This window comes from Mobula hypostoma, chromosome 4 (genome assembly GCF_963921235.1).
Source record: "Mobula hypostoma chromosome 4, sMobHyp1.1, whole genome shotgun sequence".
NCBI lineage: Eukaryota > Metazoa > Chordata > Chondrichthyes > Myliobatiformes > Myliobatidae > Mobula > Mobula hypostoma.
The window spans coordinates 198,080,764-198,098,198 of NC_086100.1; the positions used below are offsets into that span (position 1 = coordinate 198,080,764).

The 17,435-nt window shown below is 44.7% G+C and overlaps 1 protein-coding gene and 1 non-coding gene across 2 annotated transcripts in view; one reads left to right on the forward strand and one right to left on the reverse strand.

Moving 5' to 3' along the window:
• LOC134345861 (sideroflexin-5-like) overlaps positions 1 to 17,435 on the forward strand; it is a 271,312-nt gene that overhangs the window by 224,720 nt on the left and 29,157 nt on the right. The gene's annotated exons all lie outside the window — the stretch shown is intronic.
• Positions 6,854 to 6,925, reverse strand: trnaq-cug (transfer RNA glutamine (anticodon CUG)). Its single transcript has one exon. It is a non-coding gene; the product is annotated as a tRNA-Gln (tRNA).

The following is a 17,435-nucleotide window of genomic DNA, read 5'->3' on the forward strand; positions in this document are numbered from 1 at the left end:
CCTGACGAAGGGTCTCAGCCTGAAACGTCGACTGTACCTCTTCCTAGAGCTGCTGCCTGGCCTGCTGCATTCACCAGCAACTTTGATGTGTGTTGCTTGAATTTCCAGCATCTACAGAATTCCTTGTGTTTGGTTAGAATGAGAAACAGTTTCTTCCCTCAGGCCATTAGATTTCTGAGCTCCCAGCCGCATTGTATTCGAAGTGTCACTGGTTAATCTGTTCAATACCTTAAAATATTTAGAATCAATGCATTTTAGTTTGTTATTTATGTGTGGTTCATCTGTAGATTTTATCTTTACCCTCATAAGTTATTGTGTGTTATGTGTACTACTGTGCTTTTCACCCTGGTTCAGAGGAATTTTGTCCGTTTCTATATACATTATATGATTAACTATATGCATGTATATAGTTAAATGACAATAAACTTGACTTGAATCTTGCAAGGTCTAGTTCACTCGACCTATGTTGATGGGTGGTTGGGACAGACTGCCAGGGGTGGTGGCAGAAACAGATATGATAGTGGTGTTTAAGATGTTGTTAGACACATGAAGAAGCTGGGAATGGAGGGATGAGAAGAGATTTGATTTAATTCTGCATCATGTTACAGACAATGAACCGCGCTCTCAGATTCTCACACCTCGGCCTCTGAACTCAGAGTGAGGCAGTCATTGTGCAACTGGCCTTCGTGATTCAATCCTTCAGTGAGAATAGGAAAGATTTTGACGTCTTCATACTTAAACAGACTAACACGCAGCTGCACACGGTAATTAGGAAGACAAATGGAAAGGTGAAAATCAAAAAATCTGCAGATGCTAAAAACCTGAAATTAAATCAGAAAATGCTGGCTGCATATTTATATATTTATTTGGAGACATAGCAAGGTAACCGGCCCTTCGGCCCAACGAACCCACACTGACCAATGACAACCATGTGACCAATTAACCTATTAACCCTTTGCTTTTGGAATGTGGGAGGAACTGGCGCACCCGGAGGAAACACACACGGGGGAGGGGGCAGCATGCAAGTGGTGGGAATCAAACCTGTTCACTGGCACTGTAATAGTGTTACACTAACAGCTACGCTGCTGTGCCTCCCACAAACCTCAGAGCAGGGGTCCCCGCCTGGGGTCCATAGGTAATGGTAGGGGTCCATGGAATAGAAAAGGTTGGGAACCCCTGCCTTAGAGTGCCATAGACACGGACGCGCACACACACACACACACACGCCACCTCTGGGCTTCTAGCCACCAGTCCAAGGCCTGGACATGAACTCCGCTTCTCTCTCGAAAGTTGCTGTCTGATCTGCTGAGTGTTTCCACAATTTCTGTCTATCAATGAAACGACTGGGATGGAATGTAAAACTAAATAAGTTTTGCTATAAGTATGCAGGAACTTGGAGCCGCATCTGACGGTACCTGCATAGTTTTGGTAATATTTAAAAGGTGGGGAGGTGTACTTTGTTGGGGACAGTTCATAAGAAATAGAAGCAAGAGAAGTTCATTTGTGCCCTGGTATTTGTTCAGTCATTCAATGAGATCATGACTTATCTTTAATCATTTATTCTAACATCAGGCTCATGCACTAACCCCATTCAGTCACAGAGGACACAGAAACAGGCCCATCGGCCCATCTAGTCTGTGCCAAACGGTTATTCTGCCTAATCCCATCGACCAGACCTGGAACACAGCCCTCTGTACCCCTCCCAGCCATGTACTTATCCAAAGTTCTCTTAAATGTTGAAATCGAGTCCACATCCACCACTTCCTCTGACAGCAAGTTCTACACTCTCACCGCCCTCTGAGTGAAGAGATTCCCCTTAAAGCTCCCTTTGTGATCCTATGTACTTGGGATGCCACTTTCAAAGAATTATGGATATGTATTCTCAGTTCCCTCTATTCTAAAGCACTCCACAGTATATCACTATATTCCTTAATTTTCTTCATATCTATAATTCTATGAATCTTATTTCCACTATGTAAAAACCCATCAGTCATTTCTAGTAGATTGTAGATGCTGGGTGGCATGGTAGCTTAGCGGTTAACGTAATCGCTTTACAGTGCTAACGATCACCCATCAGGGTTCAATTCCCACCACTGTCTATAGGAGTTTGTACATTCTGTCAGTGACCATGTGGGTTTCCTCAGGGTACTCCGGTTTCCTCCCACATAGAAACATAGAAATTTACAGCACAATACAGGCCTTTCAGCCCACAATGTTGTGCCCACTATGTAACCTACTCTAGAAACTGCCTAGAATTTCCCTACAGCATAGCCCTCTGTTTTGCTAAGCTGTATGTACCTATCTAAGAGTCTCTTAGAAGACCCTATTATATCCGCCTTTACCACCATCACTGGCAGTACATTCCACGCACCTACCACACTCTGTGTAAAAAAACTTACCTCTGACATCCCCCTTGTACCTACTTCCAAGCACCTTAAAACTATGCCCCCTCATGTTAGCTACCCCTAGCCCTGGGTAAAAGTCTCTGACTATCCACATGATCAATGCCTCTCATCATCTTATACACCTCTATCAGGTCACCTCTCATCCCCTGTCACTCCAAGGAGAAATGGCCAAGTTCACTCAAGCTATCCTCATAAGGCATGCTCCCCAATACAGGCAACATCCTTGTAAATCTCCTCTGCACTCTCTCTATAGTATCCACGTCCTTCCTGTAATGAGATGGCCAGAGACATACAGATCAGTAAGGGTTAGTAAACGTTGCTGCTGGAAGCATCGTGACACTTGTGGGCTACTTCCAGCACAATCTCGGACTGGGTTGGTCAGTGACGCAAGTGATGCATTTCACTGTATGTTTTGATGTACATGTGACAAATAAAACTAATTTCTTCATCTCTTAGGAGTGTATACAATTATGAAATTCGGGAACTTTATCATTAATTTTGAGGAGAATTGGTATGTCACAAAAGACACACAAATTTGTACAGATGTACCATGGAGAGCATTCTGACTGGTTGCAGCACCATCTGGTATGGAGGGGCCACTGCACAGGACCAGAAAACACTGTAGAAAATTGTCATCTCAGCTGGCTCCATCATCCTCCCCAGCATCCAGGACAACTTCAAAAGGTGATGCCTCAAAAAGGAAGCTTCCATCAGTAAGGACCCCATCACCAAGACATGAATTGAATGAATGAATGAATTGACTTTATTACTTATATCCTTCAAATACATAAGGAGTAAAAATCTTCACGTTACATCTCCATTCAAATGTGCAATGTGCAATTATAGTAATTTATATTAAATATTGTATGCAACAGTTTAGTCAATATAACATAGACATGCCCTCTTTTCATTGCTACCATCAAGGAGGAGGTAGAGGAGCCAGAAGACACACACTCAATGATTCAGGAACAGCTTCTTCCCCTCCACCATCAGATTTCTGCATGGACAATGAACCCATGAACACTCCCTCAGTATTTCTCCCTCTCTTTTTGCACAACTTATCTATTTATTTTGTCTATATGTCTCCTATTGTAAATTATCATGTTTTAAATTATTGAGTATTGCAATGTACTGCTGCCACAAAAACAACAAATTTCACAACATATGTCAGTGATATTAAACCTGATTCTGATTTATAAAAATTATAGAATAAAATAATCTTGTGCAGGGAATGGAGAGATATGGACATTGTGTAATCATAAGGGATTAGTTTAGTTAGGCATTTAATTGCTAATTGAATTAATTGATGCTGTTCCTGTGCTGTACTGTTCTCTGATCCAGGACAGGCACACATAAGGTAGACAACCAGATTTTTTTTCCCAGGGTAGAGCTGTTAAATCACAGAGAACATGCATTTAAGACAAGCAAGGGAAAGAGGTTCTGCAGAAGCTACAAATCCAGAGCCACACACACACACATATACACACACACACATACACACACACACACACACACACACACACACACACACACACACACACACACAATGCTGGAGGAACTCAGCAGGTCAGGCAGCATCTTTGGAGAGGAATAAACAGTCGATGTTTTGGACCGAGACCCTTCATCAGGTCTGGAGAAAAAGAAGGAAGAAGTGAGAAGCTGGGAGGCGAGAGGTGGAAAAGGTCAAGGGCTGAAGTAGAAGGATTCTGATAGGAGAGGAGAGTGGACCATGGGAGAAAGGGAAGGAGGTATGGCACCAGGAAGAGGAAATAGACAGGTGAGGAGAAGAGGAGAGGTATGCGGGATACCAGAGTGGGGAATGGAAGAAGAGGGAAGGGGGGGAATAATTACTGGAAGTTAGAGAAATTCAAGGTTGAAGGAGATGGGTGGGGGCAGGTTTTTGACATAGGAGAGGTGGTTTGCTGGAACGTACTGTCAGGCGTGGTGGTGGAAGCTGACTTGATAGCAGTGTTCAACCAGCTTTTAGGTATACAGGGAATGGAGGGATATAGATCACATGTCGGCAGAAGGAATTAGTTTAATTTGGCACAAACGTTATGGGCTGAAGGGTCCGATTCCACACTGTTCAATGCTGCAGTTCTAATCAGGTTTCTCTGACCTAAAGCATTGATCCTGTCTCTGTTTCTGCCATGCCTTTTGTGTGTGTCTCTTGTCCCAGGGCGGCAGTGGCCAATTCCAGAGGAGGTGTCTGCTGAAGGTATAGGGGGGATGTCAGATGTCAGGTTCTGTACACAAAGAGCGGTAGGTGTGTGGAATGCACTGCCGGGGTGGTGGTGGAGGCAGATACGTTAGGGACATTTACAAGACTCTTAGGCACATGGATGTTAGATAGATGGAGGGTTATGTAGGAGGGAAGAAGAATTAGATTGATTTTGGAGCAGGTTAAAATGTCAGTGCAAAACTGTGGCTGAAGAGCCTGTACTGTTCTATATTCTGTGTAACCACTGTAGAGCTTGTGTGTCTGTAGAGTTCGTGTAACTGATGAAACTGCACTTCATCTCTCCAGTACAGAATGAGAGAGAAACCTGCTCGGTCCCTTCTCTTTAGACAGCACTGCCATACAGTATCAGCTCTTCGTGTTTATAGTTTAGGCCTCCAACATTGGCAGCTTTGTATTGCCAGTGCTTGGCAGTGGTGCCTGTGTGAGTGCATGTATTAGCAACTGTGACAAATCGTGTGCTTATTTGTATATACTGTATATGTCAGTGCATATGGTTGTGTGCATGCATAGCAATAAGGATGTCCGCCGAGTGTTTGTATTCTTGAGCAAGCATCGTTGAGCTTTTATAACATAGAACTTAGAACAGTACAACACAGTACAGGCCTTCAGTCCATGATGTTCTGCTGACCCTTTAACCTGTTCTAAGATCAATCTATCCCTTCCCTGCCACATAATCTTCCATTTTTCTACAATCCATGTGCCTATCTAAGAGTCGTAACTATCCCTAACATACCTATCTCTACCACCAACCCTGACAGCGTGTTTCACACATCCACAACACTCAGTGTAAAACCGTGCCTTTGACATCTCCCTATACTTTCCTCCAATCACCTTAAAATCATGCCCCTTGTGTTAGCCATTTCCGCACTGGGAAAAAGTATCTGGCTATCCACTCGAACTTTGCCTCCGATCATCTTGTACACCACTGTCAAGTCACCTCTCATCCTCCTTCTCTCCAAAGAGTAAAGCCCCAGCTTGCTCAAACTATCCACATAAGACATGCTCTCTAATCCTGGCAGGATCCTGGTAAATCTCCTCTGCACCCTCTCTAAAGCTTCCGCATTCTTCCAGTAATGAGGTACCCAGAACTGGCCTCCAATTTTTATACTAGCAATCTCCCCTCTATCTGTCAGTGCAGATAAGAGGTCTTGACCCAAATTGTCAACTGTCCATTTCCCTCCACAAATGCTGCCTGACCCTCTGAGCTCCTCCAGCATTGTGTGTATTGCTCGAGATTCCAGCATCTGCAGAATCTTATACCTCTATACATATGACCAAAAGGATTAAAGGTTCATCTTAGAAAGGGAGCCATCTCCAGCAGTAACTTGGAGCCCAGGCAGAAGTTTGGTTTGGTCACCAGTAGCAAAGTTATGAAAATCAAAAACAATTCTTTTTTAAGGTTAGCTTTATTTGTTACATGTGCATCGAAACATACAGCGGAATGCATCGTTTGCATCAAATCGAATCGGTGAGAATCGTGCTGGGCTCCTGCATGTTTCGCAGCGCTTCTATTCTCAACATAGCATGCCCACAACTTACTCACCCTAACCATGGGAGGAAACCAGAGCGCCCAGAGGAAACCCACAGGGTCACAGGAAATCGTACAACCTCCTTACAGCCGCAGCAGGAATTGCACCCGGATTGACCGATGGAGCTGTACTGTTCTATCATCTTGAAATACACAGTGCAATGTGTTTTTTGAGTCAAATCAAATCAGTAAGGATCGTGCTGGGCAGCTCACACTTGTGTCGCCACGCTTCCAGCACATTGCAGGAAATGGTCGACAAGTTGAGCAGATCAGGCATCAAATTCAGAGTTAACGTCTCCAGGTTAATGGCTTCCTTCAGGGTTCTCATTCTTTATCTCACATTTCTGTCATTTGTTTTAATTTGCTTTTCTATGAGGGTTCACAATAAGTGAGCAGACAGAAAATTCAGGGAATTGCAGCCACGTTGGAAGGGTTTGGGAGAGTTGTACAGAACGGACACAGGCCCTTCAGCGCACAATGTAAAGCTTCATTGCTGGATCTGTCTGTATAGTGTTGACCTATTTATGAAATTGCACAGTACCATTTTACAAAGGAATTAATTTTAATCATCAATTCATAACCATTGCTATAAATTTAACTTCCCAAATGAACCATAGTTGCTTTATTTGTAAGCATTTTTATGATAGACTATCAAAAGAACAGTGCAGGTGTATTACAAGGTTCCACCGAGATTTGAACTCAGATTGCTGGATTCAGAGTCCAGAGTGCTAACCATTACACCATGGAACCCCCACTTGGAGGAATGAATTAACAGGGACATGAATTTCAGAATGGTAGCATTAGTCATTGGAGAGTCAGTATAGGCTAAGGGGATGAGTCACCCAGTTAAACACAGTTAGGGAACCTGAGTGGACTAAATGCACGTGAGTGCTGTTGCTTTGCTCTCTGGTTGGGGTCCATCTGTTATAGGGCCGACGCTTCACTGATGAGGGCTTGCTGCTGCTTTCCTTTCTGGCTGAGGATGTAGTGGTTGTGGTATGAGAATCCCCCCGCTGAGCGCTCACAGTGAGGTGTGAGACACTGCTGTTACTGCCTTTGTCTATCTCCCTTTCTCAACATACACACACACACACACACACACACACACACACACACACACACTCACACACAGACACACAAGACCCAAAGACTCAGACACACACACACACACACACCTACACAGAGAGACAGACACACACACAGCCACACACTCACATGTAAGGTGTTTACAAGCCATTAGCATGAAACCTAACGCACTTCATCCTCACTCCTCTATCAAGAACACTTCAGAATTTGGTGAATGATCTGGGGTACTTAGTGGGGCAAATGCATCTTTACTCCACCCCTAAATCTGAGAAAGTTCACTTACAGTGTATGACTGATGGAAGGGTCGGAGCTGAATTTTATAGTCACGAACACCAGAGGTTCTGCGGGTGCTGGAAATCCAGAGCAACACACACAAAATGCTGGAGCAACTCAGCAGGTCATGCAACATCTGTGGAGGGGATTAAATAGGACCTGATGATGGCTCTCTGCCCAAAACATTGACTGTTTATTCTTCGCTATAGAGGCTGCCTGACCAGCTGAGTTCTTCCAGCATGTTGTGTGTTTGCCAGTCAGAGTTCAGTGAGTAATACACTCAGTTCTGTGCCAGAGGTCATAGACTCAAGCCCCTGCCTAATTCACAGACGATGAGTGAACTAAAGAGTCATAGAGAACTACATCATTAAACAGGCACTTCGGCCCATCTAATCCATGCCAAATTGTTATTCTGCCTAGTCCCATTGACCTGGACCTGGACCATAGACCTCCAAACCCCTCCCATCCAACCTTCTCTTAAATGTAGAAATCCTGGCACTTGGAAGGCAACATACCATTTGAGAATCTCATTCTCATTCACAGAACCCCCAGTCTGTTCTCATAACCGCCAAATCCCCTATCACTATTGCTCATCTTTTCTCCCCTCTTCCCTTCTGAACCACTCCCACTGAGCGAGATTCTCAGAGCAGTTCAAACTCTGCCACGGAGTTCACACTCATTCTACTTCAGGTGTTCCCACAGCTGATGATCTCACTTTATGGACTCTATCTTGTTATTTCATGCTCGTTATTTATTTATATTTGTCTTTGCACAGTTTGTTGTTCTTTGATCCTGTTTACAGTTACTATTCTATAGATTTGCTGAGTATGCCCACAGGAAAAAGAATCTCAGGGTTGTATGTGGTGACATGTATGTACTCTGATAATAAGTTTTACTTTGAACTTTTTGAGTGATCAGAATCAGAACCAGTTTTGTTATCACTGACATATGAAATTTGTTGTTTTGCATCAGCAGTACAGTGAAAGGGGACATAAAATTAGTATCATTTAAAGACTAAATTAATATTGCAGAAGAAAGTTCAAAGTACATTTATTATCGAAGTATGTATACATTGTACAACCGTTAGATTTGTCTCTTTACAGGCAGCCACAAAACAAAAATATCCCAAAAGAACTCATAAAGACTGTCAAATACCAATGCGCAGAGAGAGAAAAATAATCGTGCAAACAATAAAATTAAGCAATAGCTTTAGAACTGAAGGTTTACAAAAGCCAGGCATCACTGCAGCTGAAGCAGGCCACAGCCTCAGTTCAGCACAGAGCTGAGTAATAACAAGGTAGTATTCATAAGTTCATGGACTGATCAGAAATCTGATGGGAATAATCTGTTTCTGAATCATTCAGTGTGAGTCTTCAGGCTCTTGTGCCCTCTCCCTGATGGTAGTAATAAAAAGAGGGTATACTCAGATGATGAGACTCCTCGAAGATGGATACCTCTCATCTTGAGGTACTTCCTCTTGAAGATGACCTCGGTGGTGGGGAGGGTTGTGCCCGTGCTGGAAATGGCTGAATCTACAACCCTCGACAGCCTTTTGTGATCCTGTGCATTGGAGCCTCCATATCAGATGATGAAGAAACCAGTCAGAATGCTCTCTGTCAGACCTCCAAAGAAATTTGAAATCTTTGATGACATACCGTATCTCTTCAAACTCCTAAATGGCATCCCTTCTTTATGATTACATCCACTACTTCTGCGGGCAGCTCGTTCCCCACACTCTCACTGTCTTCTGAGTGAAGGAGTTCCCTCTAATGTTCCCCTTAAATACTTCTCCTTTCACCCTTAACCTATGACCTCTACCTCTATGACCCAACCTCAGCCTGCCTGTATTTACCCTCATAATTTGTACACCTCTATCAAATCTCTCTTCATTTTCCTATGCTCCAGAAAATAAAGTCCTAATCTATTTCAAAGTTGCTGGTGAACGCAGCAGGCCAAGCAGCATCTATAGGAAGATGCTATAGATGCTGCTTGGCCTGCTGCATTCACCAGCAACTTTGATGTATGTTGCTTGAATTTCCAGCATCTGCAGAATTCCTGTTGTTTTCCTAATCTATTTCACTGTTTTGCAAGCCATCCATACAGATTATTTCATCGCAACAGTGCATTGAGGTCATACAAGAAAATCAATAACGGACTGCAAAATGAAGTTTTACAGTAACAGAGGAAGTGCAGTGCAGGCAGTAAAGTGCAAGGTCATAACAAGGAAAATCGTGAGTTCATCTTATTGTAGGGAACCATTCAAAGTCTTATAACTGTGGGGTTGTAGCTGTCTTTGAGCCTGGTCAGAATCAGAATCAGAATCAGGTTTATTATCACCGGCACGTGACATGAAATTTGTTAACTTAGCAGCAGCAGCAGTTCAATGCAGTACATAATCTAGCAAAGAATAAAATAAAATAAAATAAAAATAATAATAAATAAACAAGTAAATCAATTACATATATTGAATAGATTTTTTTTTAAACGTGCAAAAACAGAAATACTGTATATAAAAAAAAGTGAGCTAGTGTCCAAAGATTCAATGTCCATTTAGGAATCGGATGGCAGAGGGGAAGAAGCTGTTCCTGAAGCACTGAGCGTGTGCCTGATGGTAACAGTGAGAAAAGGGCATGCCCTGGGTGCTGGAGATCTTTAATAATGGACACTGCCTTTCTGAGACACCGCTCCCTAAAGATGTCCTGGGTACTTTGAAGGTTAGTGCCCAAGATGGAGCTAACTAGATTTACAACCTTCTGCAGCTTCTTTCGGTCCTGTGCAGTAGCCCCTCCATACCAGACACTGATGCAGCCTGTCAGAATGCTCTCCATGGTTCAACTATAGAAGTTTTTGAGTGTATTTGTTGACATGCCAAATCTCTTCAAAAAGTATAGCCGCTGTCTTGCCTTCTTTATAACAACATCGATATGTTGGGACCAGGTTAGATCCTCAGAGATCTTGCCACCCAGGAACTTGAAGCTGCTCACTCTCTCCACTTCTGATCCCTCTATGAAGATTGGTATGTGTTTAAACGTAAACAACAGGAATTCTGCAGATGCTGGAAATTCAAGCAACATACATCAAAGTTGCTGGTGAACGCAGCAGGCCAAGCAGCATCTATAGGAAGAGGTACAGTCGACGTTTCAGGCCGAGACCCTTCGTCAGGACTAACTGAAGGAAGAGTGAGTAAGGGATTTGAAAGCTGGAGGGGGAGGGGGAGATGCAAAATGATAGGAGAAGACAGGAGGGGGAGGGATAGAGCCGAGAGCTGGACAGGTGATAGGCAGAAGGGGATACGAGAGGATCATGGGACAGGAGGCCCGGGAAGAAAGACGGGGGGGGGTGACCCAGAGGATGGGCAAGAGGCACACTCAGAGGGACAGAGGCTCCATCCCTCCCCCTCCTGTCTTCTCCTATCATTTTGCATCTCCCCCTCCCCCTCCAGCTTTCAAATCCCTTACTCACTCTTCCTTCAGTTAGTCCTGACGAAGGGTCTCGGCCTGAAACGTCGACTGTACCCCTTCCTATAGATGCTGCTTGGCCTGCTGCGTTCACCAGCAACTTTGATGTATGTTGATTGGTATGTGTTTCTTCGTTTTACCCTTCCTGAAGTCCACAATCAGCTCTTTTGTCTCACTGACATAGAGTGCCAGTTTGTTGCTGTGGCACTACTCCACTAGTTGGCATATTTCACTCCTTTACACCCTCTCGTCACCACCTGAGATTCTACCAACGATGGTTGTATCATCAGCGAATTTATGGATGGTATTTGGGCTATGCCTAGCTACACAGTGGTACATGCTTTTAGGCTTTTGTATCTTCAGCCCGTGGGAGGGGGGAGCAAAGAGAATGTCTAAAGTGAGTGTGGTCTTTGATAATTCTGGCTGCTTTTCTGAGGGAATGGGAAGAGTAGACAGTGCCCATGGAGGGGAGGCTAATTTCTGTGACACTCTGAGCTGTGTCCTCAACTCTCTGCAGTTTCTTGTGGTCTTATGTGACCATGGCCCTTTAGACCATAAGATACAGGAGCAGAATTAGGCCAATTAGCCCATCGAGTCTGCTCCACCATTCTATCATGGTTGATCCATTTTCCCTCTCAGTCCCAATCTCCTGCCTTCTCCCCGTGTCCCTTCATATCCTGACTAATCAAGACCTCTGCCTTAAATATAGGTAAAGGTGGCCCTCCGGATGATCGGATGCCCTCCGATAGTCCTGATTTACTTTACTTAGAGATACAACATGGAACAGCCCTTCCAGCCCAACGAGCCCAGTGACCCACCTATTTAACATCAGCCTAATCACAGGACAATTTACAATGACCAATTAACCTATTAGCTGGTACATCTTTGGACTGTGGGAGGAAATCGGAGCACCCGGAGGAAACCCACTCAGTCATGGGGAGAACATACAAACGCCTGACAGATAGCGCCAGAGGTGAACTCTGAACTTTGACACCCCAAGTTGCCCTAGCATTGCGCTAACCGCGATGCTACCATGGCGCCCCAAGGGTCTCGGCTGAAACGTTGACTGGTTATTCCTCTCCGTAGGTGCTGCATGACATGCTGAATTCCTCTGTTATTAGTTTAATGAGACGTTCAATGATTAGTGTAATTAGCTCAGCACAACAGTGTGGCCTGAAGGACCTATTCTGCTCTACTGTTCTGTTTTAGTGTGGGACTGTTGGCAATTTTACCACAGGATCACCGAAAATCATTCCGATATTGGAAAAAGAACGAGGATCTAACTGTAAAGTCCCATTAAACACAGCCACAGCCTGAGAACAAACAATAAAAAGAACGATCTGTGTGCTTTGGCAAAGGTTGTTACTCAGCCTCAGCTGGGCCGCAGCCCACTGCACAAATTATTGAGCATCCTTCCGAACTTGGTAAACCGTCGCATTTTCAAGATGAAAGTCTGTCAGTCGCTGTACCTAATACGTTGTTTATATTTGTATTGTGAATCACATCTTATCATCAGGCACTCAGTCAAATGGAAGCTCCGGGTTAATTTGGGAGGGAACCAGAACTGAGAGGTTACAGTTATCAGAAGTCTGAGCAGACGAGACCGGTTTTCTCTTGTCGGGAGACGGCTGAGACAAGACCAAAAACAAGCTTTTGTAATTCATACCTTCGATATGTGCTGTGTCGTATGACATTGGCAACCGTGGTCTTTCCATGACCCTGATTGTTCTTGGCAAATTTCCTACAGAAATGGTTTGCCATTGCCTCCTTCTGGGCAGTGTCTTTACAAGGCTGGTGACCCCAGCCATCATCAGTACTCTTCAGAGATTGTGTGCCTGGTGTCAGTGGTCACATAGCCAGGGCTTAGTACATGCACCAGCTGCTCATACGACCATCCACCTCAACATCCCCATGGCTTCATGTGACCCTGACTGTGGAGCTAAGCAGGTGCTACACCTGGCCCAAAGGTAACCTGCAGGCTAGCAGAGGGAAGGAGCACCTTACACCTCCTTTGGTAGAGACGTATCTCCACCCCACCATTTAAATTAGTAAATTGGTTTATTCCTGTCACATGTATTGAGGTACAGTAGAGCACCATGTTTTGCTTGCCATCCATACAGATCACTTAATTTCATAGTGCATTGAGGTACTACAAGGGAAAACAATAACAGAATGCAGAATAAAGTGTTACAGTTACAGAGAGAGTGCGGCGCAGGTGGACAATAATGTGCAGGGTCATAACGCGGGAGGTCGTGAGGTCAAGAGTCTATCTTATCGTACCGGGCAATCGTTTTATAGTCTGATAACAGTGGGGTAGAAGCTGTCCCTGTGCCTGGTGGTTTGTGCTTTCAGGCTTGTGTATCTTTTGCCTAATGGGAGAGGGGAGAAGAGAGAATAACTGGGGTGATTTAATCCTCCGGTTTAAGATGGCATTGGTGAAGCACCGTGACAACTTGCCGGTAGCAAAGAAAACAAGCGAAGCTACAAAGTACTTCATTAATCACACTTTTCCTGGTAAACGGTCACTGCAATCAACAGCCTGTAACTTCCCTTTCTCGATTTGTTTTTTTTTCTGATCATTTCAAAGTAGATTGTGAGGTCAAGAGTCTATTTTATCTCACTAGAGAACCATTCAATGGTCTTACAACAGTGAGACAGGAGCTGTCCTTGAGCCTGTTGGTACGTGCTTTCAGCTTTTGTATCTTCTATCTGATGGGAAATAGAAGAAGAGAGAATGTTTGGAGTGGGTGGGGTCTTTGGTTATGTTGGCTGCTTTATTGAAACAGCAAGAAGTGTTGTCAGAGTCCATGGAGGGGAGGCTGGTTTCCGTGATGTGCTGAGCTGTGCCCACAAGTGTCTGAAGTTTCTTACTGTCATGGACAGAGCAGTTGCCGTACCAAGCCAAGATGCATCTAGATAGGATGCTTTCCATGGTGCATCGGTGAAAACTGGTGAGCATATAAGGGTACATAACAAATTTCTTCTGCCTCCTGAGTAAGTGGACAGTACGTGAAGCTCCCCTGTGCCCCAGTGGGAAAGGACTTCCACCTATCACCTCTCAGATTTTTACATCATTCCAGCTCATTCCCCCCACCCCCCCATGCACCCAACACTCTCCATCCCTTCCCCCTCACCTTTTTATACTGGCTATTTCCCCTCTTTCCTTCCAGTCCTGATGAAGAGTGACGATCCGAAACGTCGACTGTCCATTTCCTTCCACAGACTGACTCATTGAGTTCCACAGCAGTTTTTGTGTGTTCCTCAAGAAGAAAAGAGTTTCTCCTCACATGCCCCTTGTCTCCTTATCCTGGGTGTTAGACATCTCTCCTGAGTGGGGAACGATGGAGCATGGAGGTCTTGCTACCTCATTAAAGCTTTGTCTAACAGGCCTTAAAAGTTAATAGATGACACTATCCTCACCACTAATCAGCCTTTCCACACCACCTCTTTTCTCTGTCTCCTCATAAGTACTGTGATTTATTTCATTCACCAGATGTTGGCCGCATGGTAGCAGAGTGGTTAGCACAACACTTTACAGCGACAGCGACCCAGATTGAATTGCCACTGCTGTCTGCAAGGAGTTTGCACGTTCTCCCTGACACTGCGTTGGTTTCCTCTATGGCGCCCAGACAGCAGTGCAACAATCTCTGACAGTAAACCCTTCAAAGCCTCTTAAAACTTCCAAGATGGTGTTGGACTCTTGCAAGCTGTTCCCAGCAGACAGCAGCATGGTGACGTAGCAGCTAGCACAGCGCTTCACGATACCAGTGATCACCGAGCGGGTTTCAGTCCCACCGCGCTGTCTGTAAGGAGTTTGTACGTTCTAGCCCTGACCGCGTGGGTTTCAGTCCTACCGCGCTGTCTGTAAGCAGTTTGTACGTTCTATCTGTGACCGCATGGGTTTCAGTTCCCACCGCGCTGTCTGTAAGGAGTTTGTACGTTCTACCCGTGACCGCGTGGGTTTCAGTTCCCACTGCGCTGTCTGTAAGGAGTTTGTATGTTCTACCCATGACCGCGTGGGTTTCAGTTCCCACCGCGCTGTCTGTAAGGAGTTTGTATGTTCTACCCGTGACTGTGTGGGTTTCCTCCCAGTGCTCCGGGTTTCTCCTACTTTACAAAGACATATGGGCTAGTAGGTGAATTGGTGGTGCAGCTTGTTGGGCCGAAGGGCCTGTTTCCGTGCTGTATCTCAAAGTAAATAAATAATGCATAAAAATGTAACATATGGATAATGCGCGTGTTGTCTCTATTGATTCTGGCACCTTCAGTCTCAGTCTCTAAGTTAGTTTCCCCAAAGGGAAAGTCTGATATAAACACAAGAGATCCTGCAGATGCTGGAAATCCAGAGCAACACACACAAAATGCTGGAGGAACTCAGCAGGTCAGGCAGCATCTAGGGTGGGGAATAAACAGTCGACATTTTGGGCCAAGCCCCATCCTCAGGACTGGAAAGGAAGGGGAGGGAAGTCAGAGTCAAAGAAGGGCCAAGGAGGTCTGAAATCCTTCCCTGCAACCAATGCACTGTCTCTCTGCATGCCACAATGCTGTTCCTCCCTTTTATTTTTAGCCCGGTATGCCAAGCAGCACACGAAAACCCGTGACACTCACACCTTGGCTTACTTTCACCTTGTGTGAAGCAAAGTCTTAAGCTGAAGTGTCATAATAAGAAGCTGAGGCATGCCCAGCTGCATTATGGGAAACGACACCTCATTTACTCAAACACCACATATGTCTCATTCCTGCACCATATGGCACTCCAAGCTATTTACGGTAATAATTAATTCTTAATCAGCATTTAACCTCTGTAAAATGTTTTAGAGATCTAATCACCTTCTAGATAGCACTAATGACAGAAAAAAAGTATAAACACAGTCAGAGAGGAAATATACAAAGAGTCTGTGCCTGGATGTTGGAGGTTTCATTAAATCCATCTCTTTAATGACATTTTTTTTGTGATTTTTATTGCCATTGAGGAAGGGATTGCTGATGTTGGAGGGAATAGGGCCCACGCTAGTTTGGGTACCCGGGCTACAATGCGCTAGCTGGAAGTCTGAACAGCGATCCTAATTACTGAGACCAGAGGAGTGCCAATTGGGGTGAGGGTCCCCTATAGTGCATGAGTGGGGAGTGCCGACACCACTTGGGTATCCCTACCTTTCCCCATTGCATCCATCACTGCCAGATTTTAAGTTCTCCTTCCCTCCTTTGCTGTAGCAATTTACACCTTCCCTGGAGCCTTGTTCTGTGTCCCATCACCACCTCATCTTGTCTTGCACAGTCATCCCATACTTAATCCCTCCTGCCTTTTCCTCCATCGGAAAAATGCTCTATTCTTTTTGTCTCAGTATCTAATCCTTCCCCTCAGCCCCCATCCATACACACGCACACAGATACGCACACATACACATGGATACACACACACACACACAGAGAAACATGCACAGATGCATACACAAACATACACACTCACTCTCACACACATACACACACATACACACACACACACACACACACACACACACACACACACACACACACACACATGCCCTCATACACAGATATACACAAAAACGCACACATTTGTATACAAACACAGATACACACAAAACACAGACACACATACACACACAATTACAGGACAGCATGGTAACGTACCAATTGGTGTAATACTATTACAGTTCTCTGGGTTCAATTCCTGCCACTGTCTGTGTGGAATTGTTATATTCTCCCCGAGACTGTGTGGGTTTCTTCCGGATGCTCCGGTTTCCTCCCATATTCCAAAGATATACAGGTTAGGGTTTGTAAATTGTGGGGATGCGACGTTGGTGCTGGAAGCATGCTGTCACCTGTGGGCTACTCCCAGTATATCCTCAGACTACATTGGTCATTGACACAAACTATGCATTTCACTGTATGTTTCAATGTACATGTGACAGATAAAGCTAATCTAATCTTCCCTGGCCCTGACCGCCTCATCTTCATCATGGATGTTCAGTCCCTATACACTTCTAGCCCCATCAGGAAGACCTCAAAGTCTTCGACTTCTTTCTTGACAAAAGACCGAACCAATCCCCATCCACCATCACTCTCCTCCACCTGGCAGAACTGGTGTCCTGAACAATTTTTCCTTCGGCTCCTCCCACTTTCTCCCAACCCATGTACACTCATATGGGCCCAAGCTATGCCTGCTTCTTCGTCGGTTATGTAGAACAGTCTGTGTTTGAAACCTTCCCTGATTATTTGTTGCCTGGATTGGGGAGCATGCCTTATGAGAATAGGTTGAATGACCTTGGCCTTTTTCCCTTGGGGCGACGGAGGATGAGAGGTGAGCTAATAGAGGTGTATAAGATGATGAGAGGCATTGATCATGTGGATAGTCAGAGGCTTTTTCCCAGGGCTGAAATGGCTAACACAAGTGGACATAGTTTTAAGGTGCTTGGAAG